General features: G+C 46.0%; 1 long non-coding RNA gene across 1 annotated transcript; it reads left to right on the forward strand.

Moving 5' to 3' along the window:
* Positions 1-11256: 11256 nt before the first annotated feature.
* LOC111094661 lies at positions 11257-13474 on the forward strand. The gene is made up of 2 exons (XR_005355017.1): positions 11257-11439; positions 13413-13474. It is a non-coding gene; the product is annotated as an uncharacterized LOC111094661 (long non-coding RNA).
* Positions 13475-20873: the final 7399 nt, after the last annotated feature.

The following is a 20873-nucleotide window of genomic DNA, read 5'->3' on the forward strand; positions in this document are numbered from 1 at the left end:
AAAGAAAAGAAAGAAAGAAACTCATGAAATTAGTTCACTTATTTCAACCCTGTTTTTCTCAACTCTAAAGTGAGAATGATAGTGATGGTGCTCACCTTGTAGATGTAAATATTGTAAATTCAAGGACAGATGGCATAATAACATGTGAAGTGCCTGGAAGCTGGCAGGGGTTATGTGGATCATTTCCCTGTATGGAAGGAGTGTATGACTGCAGTTTCTTATTTTGGTCAATAGGGGTCATCTCTGTGTAATGTCTTCTTCGGAAAGCTGAGATTCCTGAACTCTGAGTCACTGGGGGTCCTGGTGATTTGGCTGCTGCCTGCTACCCATGAGTGATGCCCCTATATTGGGGTTAGGACCACCTCTAGATTCTGTCCTCCAGTTTAGTGGGGGAAGCAGGCCAAATAATCACAAAATCCAATTGTGTAGATTCATGTGCTAGATATAGATTAGAAGTTCCAAATCCAGATTTAGTAATAATTCACTGCTATGATACAATGAAAAACAAAATTCAGTAGGCATGGAAGAAGGCCAGAGACACTGTCTTGTGAAGGAACACTTTGTGTTTCCTTGGAGGGAATAGGCACAAGACTCATTCAGTCATTCTTCCGTTAAACATGAAATTGATATGTTTCCAGTCCAGCATATAAGAAGCTTGGGAGTGGCCACTCCATCCTAACAAGTAAAAAGCTACACACACTGAAAAGTTTACTTAAATCTGTAAGATATCAGATTACAGGTCACACCACTTCCCCCAAAACTGGAGACAATGACAGACACGTACAGGGCAGGAACTCACCAGCAGAAACCTGCACAGGAACCAGCACGAGCTTAGGGAAACCAGAAATATAACAGATAAATTGCAGGAGGCTCAGTGTGCACAAATCGGAGAGATAAAAACACAGGGGACCCAGTCATGGGAGTGAACTCACTTTTGTGCATTTTACCTTCTGGAGTTCTACAGGTTCTCATAGTTAACACCAGATAATCCTCTTAAGTTTCTAGGAGGGGAGAGTAGAAGAAACCATTTTTGAAATGTGCAAAGTGGTGTGTTCTTTCACAAGATCTGCCCTCAGGACGCCTGGGTGGCTCAGCAGTTGAACATCTCCCTTTGGGTCAGGTGATCCCGGGGTCCCAGGATTGAGTCCCATCTAGGGCTCCTCGCAAGGAGCCTGCTTCTCCCTCTGCCTGTGTCTCTGCCTCTCTCTGTGCGTCTCTCATGAATAAATAAATACAATCTTTAAAGAAAAATCCTGAAAGGGCTGGGGGTGGTTTGGGTAGGGAGGTGGGGAGAATACCTACAGAAAAGCAAAGATAAGAATTACATCTGACTTCTCCTCAGACACCATATAAGCATGAAAAGAATGGAGTGAAATATTTTAAATATTGAAAGAATTCTGTATCCTATGAAATTATCCTTCAGAAATGAAGGAGAGGGTGCTGGGTGACTCAGTTAAGTGTCCTACTCTTGGTCTCAGTTCAGGTCTTGATCTCAGGGTTGTTAGTTCAAGCTCTCCATTGGGCTCTATGCTAGATGTGGAGCCTACTTTAAAAAAAAATGAAAAAAAATAAAAAAATAAAAAAAATGAAAGAGAACTAAAGACTTTCATGGACAAACAAAAATTGAAGGAATTTGTTGCCAGTAGACTTGCCTTGAAAGAAGTGTTAAAAGAAGCTCTTTAGGGGCACTTGGGTGGCTCAGTGGTTGAGCGTCTGCCTTTGGATCAGGGCATGATCCTGAGATCCTGGGATCCAGTCCCACATTGGGCTCCCCGCAGGGAGCCTGCTTCTCCCTCTGCCTGTGTCTCTGCTTCTCTCTGTGTGTCTCTCATGAATAAAATTTAAAAAGAATAGCAGTGCCTAGGTAGCTCAATGGTTAAGTGCCTGCCTTCAACTCAGGTCATGATCCTAGGGTCCTGGGATGGAGCCCCACATTGGGCTCCCTACTAGCAGGGATCTGCATCTCCCTCTCCCTCTGCTCCTTCCTCCACCCCACTCACGCTCGCTCTCTCTCAAGTAAATAAATAAAATTTTAAAAGTTAGAAAGAAAATGAAAGAGATATTACAATTATGAAACAAGAAAAGAATGCTTTAAAGAATAAGCAAAATAGGGGCACCTGGGTGGCCCAGTTCATAAAGTGTCCAACTCTTGTTTGCAGCTGGGCTATGGTCTCTCAGTCATAAGATCAAGCCCCAGGTCAGGCTCTGTGCTCAGCAGTCTACTTGGGATTCTCTGTCTCCCTCCCCTCAGGCCCTTTCCCTACCCACACCAGCTCTTGCTAAATAATGAATGAATGAATAAATAAATAAATAAGTAATTTTTAAAGAAGGAGCAAAATTAAAGTTAGCAACTAAAAATTAAAAGTGTGATAGCCTAATTTTTAAAAATCCAAGAAGAGGGACACCACGGGTAGTTCAGTGGTTGAGTGTCTGCCTTTGGCTCAGGTCATGACCCCGTGGTCCTGGGATTGAGTCCTGCATCAGGCTCTCTGCAGGGAGCTGCTCCTCCCTCTGTCTGTGTCTCTGCCTCTCCCTGTGTGTCTCTCATGAATAAATAAGTAAAATCTTTAAAAAAAAAATCCAAATTAGAGAGGCATCTGGCTGGCTCAGTAGGTAAAGAATGCTACTCTTGATCTCAGGGTTATAAGTTCATGATGTTCAAGCCCCACATTGGGTGTAAATAATACTTAAGTAAAATTTAAAAATAAAATTGGGGGATCCCTGGGTGGCTCAGTGGTTTAGTGCCTGCCTTCGGCCCAGGGTATGATCCTGGAGTCCTGGGATCAGGTCCCACATTGGGCTCCCTGCGTGGATCCTACTTCTCCCTCTGCCTGTGTCTCTGCCTCTCTCTCTGTGTCTCTCATGAATAAATAAAATCTTTTAAAAAATAATAAATAAAATTAAATAGGGGCACCTGGGTGGCTCATTCGTTTGAGCAATTGCCTCTTGGTTTTGACTCAGGTCATGATCCATGTTGAGCTTGGAGTTTGCTTGGGATTCTCTCTGCCTCTGCCCCTATCCCCACTCCCACTCTCTCGCTCTGAAATAAATAAATAAATCTTTTTTAAAAAATTAAGAAAGGAGGAAAGGACTTCAAGGTACAGGTATAAGAAAACTAAATCTTTAGTCAATAGTTACTGCTTTTAATTTTTAAATAAAGAAATAGCAGTATAAATACATTGTTTTAAAATAGTGACACAAGGGGGAGTGCCCAGCTGGCTCAATTGATGGAATATTCAACTCTTGATCTCGGAGTTGTAAGTTCAAGCCCCACATTGGGTATAGAAATTACTTTAAAATAAAATACAATAAAATACTTAGATAAGGGGCATCTGGCTGACTCTGTCAATAAAGCATGTGACTCTTAATCTCAGGGCCATGAGTTTGAGCCCCATGGAAGGAACAGAGATTATAGCAAATAAATTAATTAATTAAATGTTTTTAAAAATAAAATACTGCGATAAATGCCATGAAAAACAGCTTAAAAGAGATGATTACGGGGAATAGGACTTGACAGGGGTGGGAAGAACTGGGACCAAGGACTACTGGCATTTGATATAAACTTTTTTTTTAAGATTTTATTTATTTATTCATGAGAGAGAGGCAGAGGCACAGGCAGAGGGAGAAGCAGGCTCCATGCAGGGAGCCCAATGCAGGACTGGATTCCCGGGACTCCAAGGATCACGACTGGAGCCGAAGGCAGATGCCCAACCACTGATCCACACAGGCATCCTGATTTTTTTTTTTTTTTTTTAAGTAGGCTACCCACCCAGCGTGGAGCTGGAATTGATGACTCAGAGACCAAGACTCACATGATCTACCGACTGAGCCAGCCAAGAGCCCCAGCATTCTATGATTTTTTTTTTTTTAAATCTTTTTTTTTTTTAATTTAATTTTTATTTATTTATGATAGTTACAGAGAGAGAGAGAGAGGCAGAGACACAGGCAGAGGGAGAAGAAGGCTCCATGCACCGGGAGCCCGATGTGGGATTCGATCCCGGGTCTCCAAGATCGCGCCCTGGGCCAAAGGCAGGCGCTAAACCGCTGCGCCACCCAGGGATCCCGATTTTTTTTTTTTAAAACAAAATAAGGAGCAAGAGGTCTCTTACCAGGAATGGTGACAACTCAGAGGAGAGGAGTGCCCCTGAGCAGTGTTTCTGCCTCTGCTTCTTGTGCTCACGCTGGGGCCTCAGGGTTCAGAAATGCCTCACCGTTTTGTTTACTTACTTATTTATTTTTTTTTTTTTTACAATTTCATTTGACCTCTGACAAAGGATTACTATATACAGGGAACTATTACAGGTCACCAAACTTTGGTTTTCAAACAAGAATTAACACTTTAGGAGCAGTTACCGGCCACTCTAGCTCAGATTCCTGCCAAGAAGTTTGGGAGCCATGCAGACTTGCAAAGTTCCTGCTGCGCATGCCCACGTGGAGATAGAAGGAAAGCTACAAAAAGCGGGAATAGGTGGGATGAGAGGACTCAAAAGCCTTTGCCGCTGTCTGAATGAGCCAAATAATAATAATAAAAAAAAAAGTAATCTCTAGCCCCTAGATCAGAATGGAGCTCACTGGCTTGTCAAAGCCGGCTGGTACTTGGGAACTCTCTTCCTGGAACTCAACTTCCTGGGTTGCAGCAGTGCCTTCGGCTCCCCATGTTATGGCATGCAGGTGTTCCCGGGGTCAGCTCCGAGAGGCCAGAAGGCACAAGCTCAAGTCTCATGTCCTCTACTGTAAATTCTCATTATATTGGGTGTCAAAGTAATTGGACCCTGTTCCCAGAAGTGTAGCATATTTTGTTTTTATCCTTAACCCTGGGAAGCCCTTGGGCTGACTCTTTTCTGTGGGCCCCAAAGGCTTCTGGCATGCTTCAGGGCATTGCCTCAACATCCTCCACCTCTACTCACCCTGCTGGGGGGCACATGGCTACCAGGGGTGTGATGCTGCCAACAGGAGCAACCTCTTGTGAACATACCAGTTCCACATGGCCACACTGTAAGTGGTTGGTCAGATGGGGTATAAGAGGGTGAAGAGCCATGCCCTGTGGTCTGGAGATAATTATTATAGGTATCACTTCTCTCCACCTTTACAACTAGTCCAATCCACCATCACCCATTGCCTGGACTATTATAATACACTTCTAATTTGGTGATTTTTTAAAAAAATATATTTAATTTATTTATTTGAGAGAGAGTGAGAGCATAAGTAGGGCAGAGAGGTGGCAGAGGAAGAGGGAGAAGCAGGCTTCCCACTGAGCAGGGAGCCAGACATGCAGCTCAATCCCAGGACCCCAGGATCATGACCTGAGCCAAAGGCAGATGCTTAATTGACTGAGCCACCCAGGTTCCCCCTAATTTGGTGATTCTGAAGCCACTGCCTTGGTCCCTCTGGCCAAACTTAGTAGTTTCTTTCTTTCTTTCTTTCTTTCTTTCTTTCTTTCTTTCTTTCTTTCTTCTTTCTTTCTTCTCTTTCTTTCTTTCTTTCTTTCTTTCTTTCTTTCTTTCTTTCTTTCCTTCCTTCCTTCCTTCTTGATTTTATTTATTCATGAGAGACACAGAGACAGAGGCAGAGACACAGGCAGAGGGAGAACCAGGCTCCCTGCAAGGAGCCTGATGGGGGACTGGATCCTGGATCCCGGGATCATGCCCTGAGCCAAAGGCAGAAGCTCAACCGCTGAGCCACCCAAGCGTCCCTCCTTTTCTTTTCTTTTTTGCTTTTCTTTTCTTTTCTTTTAAGATTATGTGCATATCAAGACTGAGAGAAAGAAAACGAGCATGTGTACAGGAGCAGGAAGGGCAAGGGAGAGGAAGAGAGAGTCTGAAACTGACTCCACACCAGTGCAAGGTGGATGTTGCGTTCAATCCCATGACCTATGAAGTCATGACCTGACTGGCCAAAACCAAGAGTCGGACATTCAACTAATTGTGCCATTCAGGCATCCCCATTGTTTTTTTTTTTTTTTAAGATTTTATTTATTTATTCATAGAGATGCAGAGAGAGAGAGGCAGAGTCACAGGCAGAGGGAGAAGCAGGCTCCACGCAGAGAGCCAGACGTGGGACTAGATTCAGGGTCTCCAGGATCACGCCCTTGGCTGCAGGCGGCGCTAAACCGCTGAGCCACCAGGGCTGCCCCAGGCATCCCCTTTGTAGTCTTTTTTTTAGCAAGCATGTTTAGCCCATGTGATTGATTAACTACCCCCCCCCTTTTTTTTGTATTATCTATAGATCATGTATTGTTTCCTACAAGGACTTGGAACCAGACCCTCTGACACAACACCCACCCCCCCCTTGCAGAACCTCTGAGAACCAAGATAACATCTGTAGCTGGCACCATGGAGTGCACATGCAATCAAGAAGTGTGACAGACCACTGTGCTCCCCTTTTACTGATTAACTGCCCTAAAATTCCTTTAAAAATCTCTGGGCCAGGCAGAAACGTCAAAGTTGGTGTTTTTTTTTTGTTTTGTTTTGTTTTGTTTTTAATGAGAGTCACACAGAGAGAGAGAGAGAGAGAGGCAGAGACACAGGCAGAGGGAGAAGCAGGCTCCATGCACCGGGAGCCCGACGACGTGGGACTCGATCCCAGGTCTCCAGGATCGCGCCCTGGGCCAAAGGCAGGCGCTAAACCACTGCGCCACCCAGGGATCCCTCAAAGTTGGTTTTTGTTTTTTTTTTTTTTTGTTTCTTTGTTTGTTTTTTAATTTTTTATTGGTGTTCAATTTACTAACATACAGAATAACCCCCCGTGCCCGTCACCCATTCACTCCCACCCCCCACCCTCCTCCCCTTCCACCACCCCTAGTTCGTTTCCCAGAGTTAGCAGTCTTTACGTTCTGTCTCCCTTTCTGATATTTCCCACACATTTCTTCTCCCTTTCCTTATATTCCCTTTCACTATTATTTATATTCCCCAAATGAATGAGAACATATAATGTTTGTCCTTCTCCGACTGACTTACTTCACTCAGCATAATACCAAAGTTGGTTTTTGGACAAGAGTTTGTCTTGCCCAGGTGGGCAGCCTCCTGAATAAAGCTCATATTCCTTTCCAATCAAAACTTGTCTCTTAAACAAAGCAAAACAAAACAAAACAAATCAAAACAAAACAGAAACCTTGTCTCTCTTGAGTACTAGCTTTTCCAACAGCTGGCATCTGAACTTGGATTTTCTGAAACAAATTTTTGCTGCCACCCTTCCTTTTGTATAGTCTCTTGTCCTTGCAATAGTCTTAAAACACATATCACCCTCAGCTCAAAATCTTCGATGGCTTCTCTTCTTACTAGGAGGAAACCCAGGGTCCTCATCCTGGCTAACAGGGCCCCACAGCCCTGGCTCCTCTGTGATCTCCCAATCGATCCCTCTCGTCCCCCTCCTCCACGGCCACTACCACCACCACTACCACCATCTCCACCACCAGAGCTCTGCCTCAGCCTCACCTGCAGACTCATGATATATGGGGAAAGGAGAGAAAATGAGTGGGAAATACCAGAGAGGAAGACAGAACATGAGAGACTCCTAACTCTGGGAAACGAACAAGTAGTAGTGGAAGGGGAGGTGGGTGGAGGGTTGGAGTGACTGGGTGACAGGCACTGAGGGGGGGACTCTTTTTTTTTTTTTTTTTTTTTATTTATGATAGAGAGAGAGAGAGAGAGGCAGAGACACAGGCAGAGGGAGAAGCAGGCTCCATGCACCGGGAGCCCGACGTGGGATTCGATCCCAGGTCTCCAGGATCACGCCCTGGGCCAAAGGCAGGCGCCAAACCGCTGCGCCACCCAGGGATCCCAGAGGGGGGGACTCTTGACAGGATGAGCACTGGGTGTGATACTGTATGTTGGCAAATCGAGCTCCAATTAAAAGATGTAGGGATCCCTGGGTGGCGCAGCGGTTTAGTGCCTGCCTTTGGCCCAGGGCGCGATCCTGGAGATCCGGGATCGAATCCCACGTCAGGCTCCCGGTGCATGGAGCCTGCTTCTCCCTCTGCCTGTGTCTCTGCCTCTCTCTCTCTCACTGTGTGCCTATCATAAAAAAAAAAAAAAAAAAAAAAGATGTACAAAAAAATGAAAAATAGGGATCCCTGGGTGGCGCAGCGGTTTGGCGCCTGCCTTTGGCCCAGGGCGCGATCCTGGTAGACCCGGGATCGAATCCCACATCGGGGTCCCGGTGCATGGAACCTGCTTCTCCCTCTGCCTGTGTCTCTGCGCCTCTCTCTCTCTCTCTGTGACTATCATAAATAAATAAAAATTTAAAAAAATGAAAAATAAAAAATGTACAAAAAATAAGTTAAAAAAATAAAAATTGTATAATATGTAGATAAAAGAGCTAATCAGTTAAATCATTTGATTATCTGAGAAATGTGTTCACATAGATGAACAACTTTTTTTTTTTTTGAACAACTTTTTTTAAACTGAAAAGCATTATGAAATAGAGTGATAAAGGAAAAAAAAAAGGTCTTTGCACTTTCTGGTCCCCTGCCTAGAACCCTCTGCCATGAGATTCCTGCCTGGCTTCCTCCCTCAGCTCATTAGGTCTCTGTTCATATCCTCTTCAAAGAGATCTCCCTAGACAAAAATAGGTGCCCATCTCCTTGTCACTCCATCAGCTTGTTCTGCTTCATTACTCTTCACAGCCTTTGATTCCCTAGCTCGCTTTATTTATTATTGTTTATCCCCTGCCCCTCCCTGTTTTAATGCAAGATCAGTGAATGCAGGGACTTACTTTTTTGCTGCTACCTTCTCAATGCCACACACAGGAGGCACCTAATGACTATGTGTTGAATACATGAACTTCTGTGCCTGGGACTAAGCACTTTCCATACTTCTTTTTTTTTTTAATTTTTTAGAGCATTTATTTATTTATTTATGATAGTCACAGAGAGAGAGAGAGAGAGAGAGAGAGAGAGGCAGAGACATAGGCAGAGACATAGGCAGAGGGAGAAGCAGGCTCCATGCACCGGGAGCCCGACATGGGATTTGATCCCGGGTCTCCAGGATCGCGCCCTGGGCCAAAGGCAGGCGCTAAACCTCTGCGCCACCCAGGGATCCCACTTTCCATACTTCATCTCACTTCACCCTCCAAAGAACCTCCACCGCAGGTGCTATTATTACCATCATTTCACAGGTGAAGGAACCGAAGCTTAGAGAGGTGGTCTCCTAGCACAAGGTTGCCTAGGGTATAGAAGGCACTTTTACACAACAGGCTTGAGCAATGGGAAGCTGAGTGAGGCAAAGGGCCCACAGGGACGATGAGCTGAATGCAAGCAGGCTCATCAGGCAACCCTCCTCAAAATATCCACCACCCCTACCTGACCAATGGGCTACTTATAACCAGGCACAGATGCCAAAAGAGGAAATTCCGCATCCTCCCCACCAATAGCCTCCTCTACTGCCTCCTGGCAGCTTCTCTTTTGCCATCCAGCCTGCTGCTCCCTTGTAGTGTACTTGATAGATTTTTATCTCTTTGTTCTGACTTGGGTGGATTCTTTCATCGCCTGTGCCACCTGCCTCCACCCAATTGGCTCTCCCCCACATTTGGTGGCTCTCACAGGGCCCCTCTGCCCATCCTGGGACTTTCCCCCAGATTCTCCAGCAGTTTCTGGAGACTTCCTCTCCATGGACTGACTCTAGTATTCCTTGGGGAACTGACATTCTCCAGCTGAAGCTACTCCTCAGTGAAGTCCGAGGAGGAACCCGCCAGACCCACTGCTCCAAAAGGGTGAGGGTTTCCCCCTCTTGCCCTTTGGAGGGATCCTTTCCTCCTTCTTTCTCTTTTCAGCCCTTGCGTGGTCTAACCCTGCCACTCCCCAGACAACTGAAGATCTCTGGTGAGAGTGGCTCCCAGGTGTGGTCTGAGGTCTCATGGTGAGCAGATTGGACTGTCCCTGCCTGTGAGGGTGAAGGACCCCTTTCCTCCCACTCCATTCCTCCCAAGGCCTCTGTCCTCCAGTGTGTGGCTTCCTTGGCGGCAGCAGTCTGTCCAAGGTGAATCTGCACACATCCCGGACTCCGTTGGAACCCTTTCCTGATGCTGGCTGCCTTTCAGCCACTCTGCTTCTGTAGAGCCCTACCTTTTCTCCTTTGTTCCGCAGATCCAGCTGCCACCCTGATCTCTTGGCAAAATATGTTCCTAAGTGTCTGAGTGGTGAGTGTCCCCCTCCTTTTTCAGACCTGGTTTGCTCAATGGTACTCACTTCCTTGTTGTAGGGGACATACCAGCAGGGATTCCAGTTACCATGTACCATGACCTTCCGCTGGTGGGCTGCCCTAGGAAGAGTCAGTTGCCCTGCAAAAGGTCCTTTCTCGGTCAGTGGGGTGCCCTGACTGAAATTGTGACCACTGGTTGGAGCTCTGTTCCCTTTAGTGCAACACCCCTTTGAGAATCAATAGCTGATCTTCCCCATGTTGGGACAAACCCCCTCTGTTCCTTTGGACTTGCCCTTGGGCTGTATTCTTTTTTTTTTTTTTTTAAGATTTTATTTATTTATTCATGAGAGACACAGAGAGAGGCAGAGACACAGGCAGTCTTCATGCAAGGAGACTAATGTGGGACTCAATCCTGGGACTCCAGGATCATGCTCTGGGCCGAAGGGAATTGCTCAACCACTGAACCACCCAGGCATTCCTCTTGGGCTGTATTCTTAAAAAGGAACAGGGATCCCTGGGTGGCTCAGCGGTTTAGCGCCTGCCTTTGGCCCAGGGCGCGATCCTGGAGATCCGGGATCGAATCCCACATCGGGCTCCCGGTGCATGGAGCCTGCTTCTCCCTCTGCCTATGTCTCTGCCTCTCTCTCTCTCTCTCTCTGTGTGACTATCATAAATAAATAAAAATTTTAAAAAAGATAAAAAAAAAAAAAGGAACACATCTCACACCACACACACACACACACACACTGCTGCCTAAGGCCTAAGGAAAAATGTCTCATTTTTTTATATTACGTTTCCTGGCCCCAGTACAAAGTCCTAGATCAAAAAACAAACAAACAAACAAACAAACAAAGTCCCAGATCAAGAGATAGGGCCCCTCCATGGAACTCTTTTTTTGTAATACAAATACAAGAAAATGTCCATCATTCGATTTCAACTGGCTTCCTCCCTTTGGGACCGTGCAACACAAAAGATGGTTTTCTTGGGAAGAAACCTAGTCAGGAGTCAGGGCTATTCTGGTTTCTTCCCTTCTTAGGATCCCAGGCTTCAAAACTTGTTCTCCTACTTATTGGTCCTCCCTCTTTAATTCTCTTTGTTAAATGTGTCTCTTCTAGAATCCAACAGCTTCACATAGGAGTGATGATTCAGTGGACTCCTGACCAGATCACTAGAGGATCTCCTCCCCCTAAAGACTGTGGACCTCACCACCAAGGAATTTCACTCAAACACCTACCAGCACATTAATATAATATCATGCTCTGTCTACAACTGTGCAGAACCCCTGATGGACCCACAAATTTAGGTAAGGACAGTATGCTCCCCTCTTCCCCGGGGAGGGAAGCCCCATTCAGCATTGCCCCATCCAGCATTGCCCCATCCAGCATTTCAGCGGCTCTAAAAATGAGACCTCTGCTCAAATGCCAAAGATTTGCCATTGTTGATCTGTCAGGTGGGTATGTAGAGGCTGATTTTAGGCAACAGGCTTGAGCAGTGGAAAGCTGAGTGAAAAGAAAAAAGAAAAAAAGAAAGCTGAGTGAGGCAAAGGGCCCACAGGGACGATGAGCTGAATGCAAACAGGTTCATCAGACAACCCTCCTCAAAATATCCACAGGCCCTAGCTGACCAATGGGCTACTTATAACCGGGCACAGGTACCCAAAGGGGAAATTCCATATGCCTTCTCCTCCCCTCCCTTAGCTATAGCCTCCTCCACTGCTTCCTGGCAGACAATCTCTCTTTTGCTGTCCTGCCTGCTGCACTGTTGAAGTGTACTTGGTAAACTTCTATCTCTCTTGTTCTGCCTTGGGTGGATTCTTTCACTGCCTGTGCCACCTGCTTCCACCAGACCAGGCTGCCCTACATAGGGCAGAGCTGGAATATGACTCTAAGGAGTCTGACTTGGGTGCTTCTGTGCCAGGGCAGTCTTGGACTGTGGGACAGCATGGTCTGAGCCTGAAAGGACTCAGGATGGTGTGGTGCTCAGGGTGGTGGGAATAGGGAACGGGGGCACCTTTCCAGAGTCCATCCCCCTGCTCACTCCCCATCTGGAACTGGTATGTTCTGGTGTCCTTATTTCTTGGGACTATCGCATGGTGATGGTGAGGCAGAAAGTCAGGTATGCAGGAGTGACCTGGCCATCCCTCCTCTCCGTCCTGCCTTCCCAGGTAACTCTTCCTGAGAACCTCCCACTGGAGTACAGAGTAGAGTAAGGGCTCCTGTGACAGAAGAGTTCCAGGTGGAAAGGATTTTAAGATCCTTTGAGCCAACTCTTCTGTTTTATAGAGGAGATTCTGAGGTATAGAAAAGGGGAAAAACTAGTCTGTATGTGAAGGGGATGAACAGAGTTACAGAAACAGATCAAGAGTATAAAACAGAGAAAGAGTCTGTAGAATTCCAAGAATATCTCTATGAGACACACTGAGTTTGAGGGCCTGAGCTTGGAATAATGTGATGGAGGGAGGGAATGTCTGAGGTTTTCTACCTTATAACCCCTTCCTACCTTCACTGCTTCCAGCCTCCTAATGGTTCCAGCCCTGGGGGGCCTGAATGCAGCAATGCCCCACCCTGTACTTGCAGCTGAACCAGATTCCCTTCCTGCCTGGGAACCCTGCGGTGAACCTGAGGTCTGGCAGCCAGTAGTAAAGGCAGGACGACGAGGCTGTGACCTAACAAGATTGAGGGGTTTTCTTGGGGAGAGGTATTAACTGTAGGGCAGGGGGTGCCTGGGTGGCTCAGTCTGTTAAGCATCTGACTCTGGATGTCAGCTTAAGTCACAATTCAAGAGTTGTGAGATATGGCCCCTCCTAGGGCCCATGCTGGGCATGGAACCTATTTAAGATTCTCTCTCACTCTCCCTAACTCTGTCTCTAAAAATAATGAATGAATGAATCAATGAATGAATGAATATATAAATGGAGGGCAGGATATTTGTTCACTGTTACAATCCCAGTACATGTACAGTGTCTGGACATAGTACTCCAATATTTATTGAAAGAAGAAATGGTTGAGAGGCACCTGTTGCTGTTGGAAGCAGAAGACACAGAGGTGGGGGCCCTTGGGTCCAGGAAGAGAAAGTGAGAAAGAGCTGTAATTCTGGGGTGGTGAGAAGGCCCATGTCGAGGAGCAAATTCTTCCTGGTTGAAGAGGGACCCTGGGAATCCCAGTTCCCAGCTGCTTCTCCCTGCAGCTTCCAGGTTAGCTCTCATTCCCAGTGGTGGTATGTGACATGGCCCCTTTATGCTGGGAGCGTGACCCTTGTCCCCTTTTGTCTACAAAGGGGATGCTGACCTGGCTTGCAACTTCCTGAGTGGGGAGAGGTGTGTGGAGGCCCCGGAACAGGTGAGGACCTGATGCCCCAGAGGATGCTAGGTGAGGGTGGAGGGCTGCAGCCCTTGATCCCTTCTGCCCTGGAGAAGAATCCTCAGGAACAGGAGGGCTGGAGAAATCAAAGTATTTCTTTCTTCCTTTCAGAAAACAAAGAAAGAGGGCAGCCCCGGTGGCTCAGCGGTTTAGCCGCCTTCAGCCCAGGGCGTGATCCTGGAGACCTGGGATCGGAATCCGGATCGGATCGAGTCCCATGTCAGGCTCCCTGAATGGAGCCTGCTTCTCCCTCTGCCTGTATCTCTGCTTCTCCCTCTCTCTCTCTCTCTCTCTCATAAATAAATAAATAAATAAATAAATAAATAAATAAATAAAATCTTAAAAAACAACAACAAAGAAAGAGACCTTGTCCCTCCAGCTATCTAAAACGGAGAGATAACTTCTTTCCAAAACAAGTTCATTAGCATTTAAATGTGCACAAATCTCTCCATCTTAAAAAAACCCAAACTCTCCCTTCCATTCCAGCTACAGCTCCCACTCCAGTCTCCCACTCCAGTCTGGCTTCTGAGAAATGGTTCTCTCCAAGGTTGCCACTGGTCCTGTCACACAGCCCAAGGCCTTGTCAACCCCTTCCTTGCTGGATGGCACAAGCTCTTGCTGGCCTCCCTCAATGCTCTTGGCTTTCGTGACCTTACTTAGCTTCTACTAGTTCTCATCCTACTGGGCTGGGCTGTCCTTAGACTCTAACTTCTTTTTTTCTTTCTTTCTTTCTTTCTTTCTTTCTTTCTTTCTTTCTTTCTTTCTTTCTTTCTTTCTTTCTTTCTTTCTTTCTTCTTCTTCTTCTTCTTCTTCTTTTCTTTTCTTTTCTTTTCTTTTCTTTTCTTTTCTTTCTTTTTTTTAAGATTTTTTTTTTCCCCGAGTAATCTGCACACAACGTAGAGGTCAAACTCACAACCCCGAGATCAAGTGTTGCATGCTCTACTGACTGAGCCAGCCAGGCACCAGAGCACTTCCCTCCACTACCAGGAGCATGACAGCTCTGCTCAGGGCCTTGGGGCCTCTGCTCTCTGAAGGCTCTCCCATTGCAGCTCTCTTGTTGGTGACTTCAGTCCCCCAGCAGAAGTCAGGCTCCCAGCTCCATCTCCAGCAGCTTTAGCCCAAGGGCCTCTCAATCTCTCCACTTGGGTGAATCACAGGTAGCATCAATCCCCAAACTGAACCCACCATCACTGCTTTCAAACTCCTCTAGTCTCCTCTAGTCTCCTTGCCTCACAGGGGAAATCATCTGGAGCACACAATCCTTCACTTTTTTTCTCTCATCTTTCACACCCCACCAGTTGCTAAAGCCCCATGCTTTTACCTCCCACATATCTGGTGGTCCCACTTCCCTCTCACCACTACCACTCCCTCTTCTGGCATTGGCAGCAGCTTCCTGGTTAGTCTCCCAGTAACTTCTCTGGTTGGGCACCCACCCTTTCTCCAGGGCACAGCCAATGTGACCTTAAAACAATGCCCATATTAGGATGTCACCTGTTCTACCCTACCCTTCAAAGGCTTCTGAGAGCCCTTAGCTTGTCTCTTTGTGTGTTTGTTTGTGTATTTTTAATAATTTCTACACCCAAGGTGGGGCTTGAACTCATTACCTCGAGATCAAGAGTCCCATGCTGAGCCAGCCTGGCACTCCTCCCAGACTCTTTAGGATAGAGGGCTGACCAAGGCTGCTTTAGCAGACCTGCAGCCTGCTACCTCCTGAGCTCCATCTCTCCTGGCCTTTCAATTCCTCAAAGATGTTCAAAGATGCCAGTATCATCTCTGTAAGGCTCAATTCTTTGCTGGGATGCATCCTCTCTCTGCCACTCTATCCAGAAAACTACTCCTTGCACACCCTTAGAGAGCCCTTGAATCCCTAGATTGGGTTGTAGACTCCCCAAAGCTCCCTGTGCTTCCTCATTTATGAACATTTATGCACTTGTAATTCTTCGACAGTTGGCTTCTCTGCTAGTCTGTGGGCAACATCAACCAGCACCTCAAGCACCTGTACTATTCCGAGCTACATTCTAGGACATAGTGGATACCTAATCAATGATTATTTGTGGAAGAAATGAGAGTTCTGCCCTGGTAGTCAAGGGGTGGTGGCTATAGAGATAGAGGAGTACCTGAGGCTCCAGCTCTCAATCTCCTCAGAGCCAATAACTGTGGCGGAAAACCCAGATGGGAGTCAATTGGTCTGAGGACTACTCGAAGAAGAAACCCCTTTGCAGAGCTTGTAGAGAACACAGTTGCTGAGTTACCCACTTTTTTGGTCTCCTAGATGGTGAGCCCCCACCATCCCTGGCACTAGAACAAATAGGCTGCTGGCTTCTTTAAAGAATATGAGCTCTCAGGGCACCTGGGTGGCTCAGTGGTTGAGTGTCTGCCTTTGGCTCAAGTCATGATCCTGAGTCCGGGGATCAAGTCCTGCATTGGGCTTCCTGCAAGGAGCCTGCTTCTCCCTCTGTCTGTGTATCTGCCTCTCTTTGTGTGTCTCTCATGAATAAATAAATAAAATCTTAAAAAAAACCCAATATGAGATCTCATTCCTCATAATCAAGGTAGGGCCACCCAACTCCTCACCAGTGCCTCACCACAACCTGTACAGGGGAGATGACTTGGGACTACATCTGGGCTAGGTCCTCCTGGGGGTAGACAGGGGTGCTTGTCCCCCTTCAGTGAGTGAAGGATGCCAAATAGGACCCAGTCAGAAAGAACCAGAGTCCTGGCTTGAGACCTCAGGACTGGTTTGGGACCCAAACACTGTGGCCCCAGTTTGGGGAACTGAGGAAGGTAGATGCGTTAGAGGCCCCATAGCTCGGAGACTACTATTAGGAAGACTGAGGTTAGAGACATCAAGTCTTCATTCAAACACTACCTTCCCTGAGAAACCCCCAAACTTCTCCAGTGTTCTGTCCCATCTCTCTATCCAGGCCTCTGTAGAATAAGAAAAAAAAAAAAAAAAAAGCTACTACTTTTTCTGCTTAAAAAAAAGTTTATACAAAATGTTAATTAACTCAGGGCTCTTGAGTGGCTCAGTCAGGAAAGCGTCTGCCTTCCACTCAGGTCATGATCTCAGGGTCCTGGGATAGAGCCCTGTGTTGGGCTCCCTACTCACTGAGGAGCCTACTTCAATTTTCCCCCAGCTCATGCTATCTCTGTCTCTCTCTCTCAAATAAAATGTTTTTAGAAAAATAAAATGTTAACTCTAGAGCAGTGGTTTTCAAAATTTTGAACATATCAGAATCACTAGGAGGGTGTGTGCTACTGGGCACCCCCTCCAGGGTTTTGGATTCTGTAGGTCTGAGCGGGAGTATAAAGGAATGTGCATTTCTAACAATATCCCAGATGGTGCTGCTGCTGCTGCTGATTAGGGAACTACACTTTGAGAAACACTGCTCTACAAAAACAGATAATTGTTTCTTTCTTCTGGGTAGGGCTCAGGTGTCATAGCGCTCCAATATCAACTGGTTTGGTCCCTGGAGACATTCAAGATATTCCTGAAGAGCACTTCCTTCTTGTGTTCTTCCTCAGCTGTGGGTAAGGTTCCCCAGAGGCTGGAGTCTTCCTCCCTGTATACCCAATCTGCTTCCTTTGGGGTGCATCCCCTTCCATGCACTCTCACTTTCCTTCTCCAAAGCTCTATGCTGCTGTCACTAATATAGTGAGACCTGGGAGAAGGAAAGGGGAAGACAAAAAAGGTTCCTGTGAGGAGAATAGACAGTAGCCCGCTCCTGGAAGTCTCCAGAAGCTGCTGGGTTCCAGTGAAGGTCCTGCCCCTAATTTGCTATGTGACCTCAATGGAGTCACTAATCTCTTCTGAGTCTCTGTATTCCCATCTGCAGAGTGACAGGAAACCTTCTCTTGCACATATCCTGCCTCCCAGAGCTGATGGGAAGGACCAAATTCTTGACATTGACTTGGAAAGAGTAAACCTTAACACAGGTTGCACTTTAAGAGGCTTTATCACGTAAAGGTAAATTTGAAAGCCACTTTCCCACATCTCTACCCATTCCCCCTTTCTGAACAGATGTTTCTGTTTGTGTCTATTGTCTGCATCAGGTGGCAGAATTAGCTATTGTATATGATTAATAGCCTATTACAAAAGAAATGATTAAAAAAAAAAAAGAAATGATTTGGGGCGTTTTGGAGGCTCAGTGGGTTAAGCATCTGACTTAAGCTTGGGTCATGATCTGGGGTGCTGGGATCCAGCTGCACATCCAGCCAGCCTGGGTTGGGCTCTGCGCTCAGCAAGGCGTCCGTCTGCTTTCCCTCGCCAGAACTGTAAGAAATACATTTCTGTTGTTTAGAAGCCACTCAGTTTTGGTATTTTGTTATAGCAGCGTGAATGGACTAAGACCCTTCTCAAAATGCTTTCTTCTTCATGTACATTCTTTCATCTTTCACTACTCTAAAACAGACCAAGCACCACAGGGCTACAAAGACAAATATGGGCATATCCCTACCTTCAGGTGAGCAAATGAGGCTACCAAAGCTCAGTTTTTTTTTTTTTAAGATTTTAATTTTATTTATTTATTCATGAGAAACACAGAGAGAGACAGAGAGACAGAGACAGAAACACAGGCAGAGGGAGAAGCAGGCTGCATGTATCCCAGGTCTCCAGGATCACACCCTGGGCCGAAGGCGGCGATAAACTGCTGAGCTGTCAGGGCTGCCCTATTCTAAAGATCTTTGATTATTATTTTCCCTGTGGGTTCTGAATTTGGGAGTTTTTACCTACCAAAAATAATGAACTTAGTAAAAGAATGAAGAAGGATATGCATTTTGAAATACTGTTCACAGGCCCCCAGTAGTGTATTTGAGTTCAAGGATTTCTGGTCACAGGAAGTCTTTTTGGGTCAGTCAGGTTGGCTGTTCAGCCCACCTTTTTGGGTAAGGGGTTATTACATTTGTTTAAGGTATGTATCTTGGAAGAGTTTCAACAAAAGTATTTCTTTTGGAACATTTTCCAGCACTGAGTTTTTTTTATGATTTTATTTATTCATTAGAGACACAGAGAGAGAGGCAGAGACATAGGCAGAGGGAGAAGCAGGCTCCCTGCAAGGAGCCCAATGTGGTACTCTATCCTGGGATCCTGGGATCACGACGTCAGCCGGAGGTGGTTGCTCAACCGCTGAGCCACCCAGGCATCCTGAGAATTTTTTTTTTTCAGGTTTGTTGATTTATTTTAGAAAAAGAGAGAGGGGGAGAGAGTGCAAGCAGAGGAGGAGCAGAGAGAGAGGGGTAAGTGGACTCTGGGCTGAACGTAAGCCCACTGCGGGGCTTGATCTCATGGCCCTGAGATCATGACCTGAGCCAAAATCAGGAGTCTGAAGTGTGGCAGACAGAGCCACTCAGGCACCCTCAATGTTGAGATTTTTTTTTTTTAGGTTTCTTATTTATTTATTTATTTATTTATTTATTTAATTTATGAGAAACACAGAGAGAGGCAGAGACACAGGCAGAGGGAGGAGAAGCAGACTCCTTGCAGGAGCCCAATGTGGGTCTCCATCCCGGAAGTCCAGGATCACATCCTGAGCCAAAGGCAGAGGCCTAACCGCTGAGCCATCCAGGCGTCCCAACATTGAGATGTTTGATCCATTTGTTCTATAGGTAACATACAGGCTTCAATTGTTCACTACGTATTAACTGGTTTATCTTTTGCTCCTCCAAAGAGTGACTGTTAGCATCTTAAAGGCAGGGTCCTTTTTTTCTCAGATTCCTAAGACTCTATGTTGTATTTGGAAGAGATTAAATGTCTGATGGACTTATACCTTAGAGAGAGAAATGTGGAATGCTGAAGAGTTTGGAGGACAATCCTTAGACTTACTGCTCCCCTCCCACCTCCAAGTTCAGGATATGGTATAAGTTTACATCTCTAAGGTCCCTAAAATGATAGTAGAGATGAATCTTAGGTTAAAAATGTTAAGTCTGGGGGGAATCTGGGTGGTTTAGTGGTTGAGCATCTGCCTTTGGCTCAGGTCGTGATCCCAGGGTCCTGGGATCGAGTTCCTGCATCAGGCTCCCTGCATGGAGCCTGCTTCTCCCTCTGCCTATGTCTCTGCTTCTCTCTCTCTGTCTCTCATGAATAAATAAATAAAATCTTTAAAAAAAAAGTTGAGTCTGGGGAAGGGAGAAAAAAATGTGAAGTTTAAAATTGGGGCTGAGATAGTTCTTTGAGAAGTCTATAATAATAAATGAACTATCTGCTAAGGCAGGGGCTCAGATGGGTGAAAGATGAAGAGTTTGGGCTGGGTCACCTGGATGGCTCAGTTGGTTGGGCATCTGCCTTTGGCTCAGGTAATGATCCCAGGGTTCTGGGATCAAGCCCCAAGTTGGGCTCCCTGCTCACTGGGGTGTCTACTTCTCCTTCTGCCCCTATCCCTTGCTCTTGCTTTCTCTCCCTTTCTCAAATAAAGTCTTAAAAATAGAATTAAAAAAGGATCTGGGCTTATGGTCCAGCTTACAGGTAATCACTTCAAACAGTAGGTCTATAATCAGGGAGGACACAAAAAATTAGAGCAGAGTCACAGACTCTGTCCAGCTCAGAATTCTGTCAGTTGTCCTATGTTTCACTCATCTGTCTAGATCCCAGGCAGGCTTCCTAGATCTGCTCCAATTTGTTTGCAAGCATCCATTTAGATAGTTCTAAAGTACTTATGAACCAGAGGAGATGTGTGGCCTTTCCTTTTACTTCCTAGCTTCTTTCTTGTTTTCTCATGAAAAGAGACAGGGGGATAAATAACCTTAAGTCAGGAGCTCCTATACAGCCCTAGGACAAATTTCCTGTTAAGGAGAGGACCTAATAATTCAAATGTAACTTCAACTGGAAAACATCAAACACATAGCAGTATTTGAAGAACCCATTATTACTAACTCACAACACCCTGTCAGATGACATGTCACATTTTTTGTTGTTGCTGGGAAAGTAATCTGGTTTTTAATGGGCCACTGAATGTCACAGCTGGCAGGTTTCCTGGGCAGGGGTTTTTCCAAACTGCAGCTGAGAGTGTGGTGCCTGAGAATGTGAGCCTTGAAGTCTGACAGCTTGGGTTCCTACACTTGTTCTGCCAGGTATTTGACCTCGGATGAGTGACTCAACCTCTCTAAGCCTCTGTTTTATGATCTGTAAAATGGGGTAAATAACTCAGACTCTACCTCTTAGGGTCCTGACATGTGAATAAGATAAAGCAAGTAAAAGTGTACTTTTAGAATATATGGGTTGACTAAAGAAACCTGTGCATACATAAGAATTCCAGCACCCCACAGCAAATCCTTGGCTTCCTGGGAATCAACAGCCCACAATTTGGGAGCCATGTAATGTTTGTCCAATATCCTCAGAGTAGAGAAGAAGGGGAGAAAAAAGGCCCAGGGAGGGTACATGACC

This window comes from Canis lupus, chromosome 2 (assembly GCF_011100685.1).
Source record: "Canis lupus familiaris isolate Mischka breed German Shepherd chromosome 2, alternate assembly UU_Cfam_GSD_1.0, whole genome shotgun sequence".
Lineage (NCBI taxonomy): Eukaryota > Metazoa > Chordata > Mammalia > Carnivora > Canidae > Canis > Canis lupus.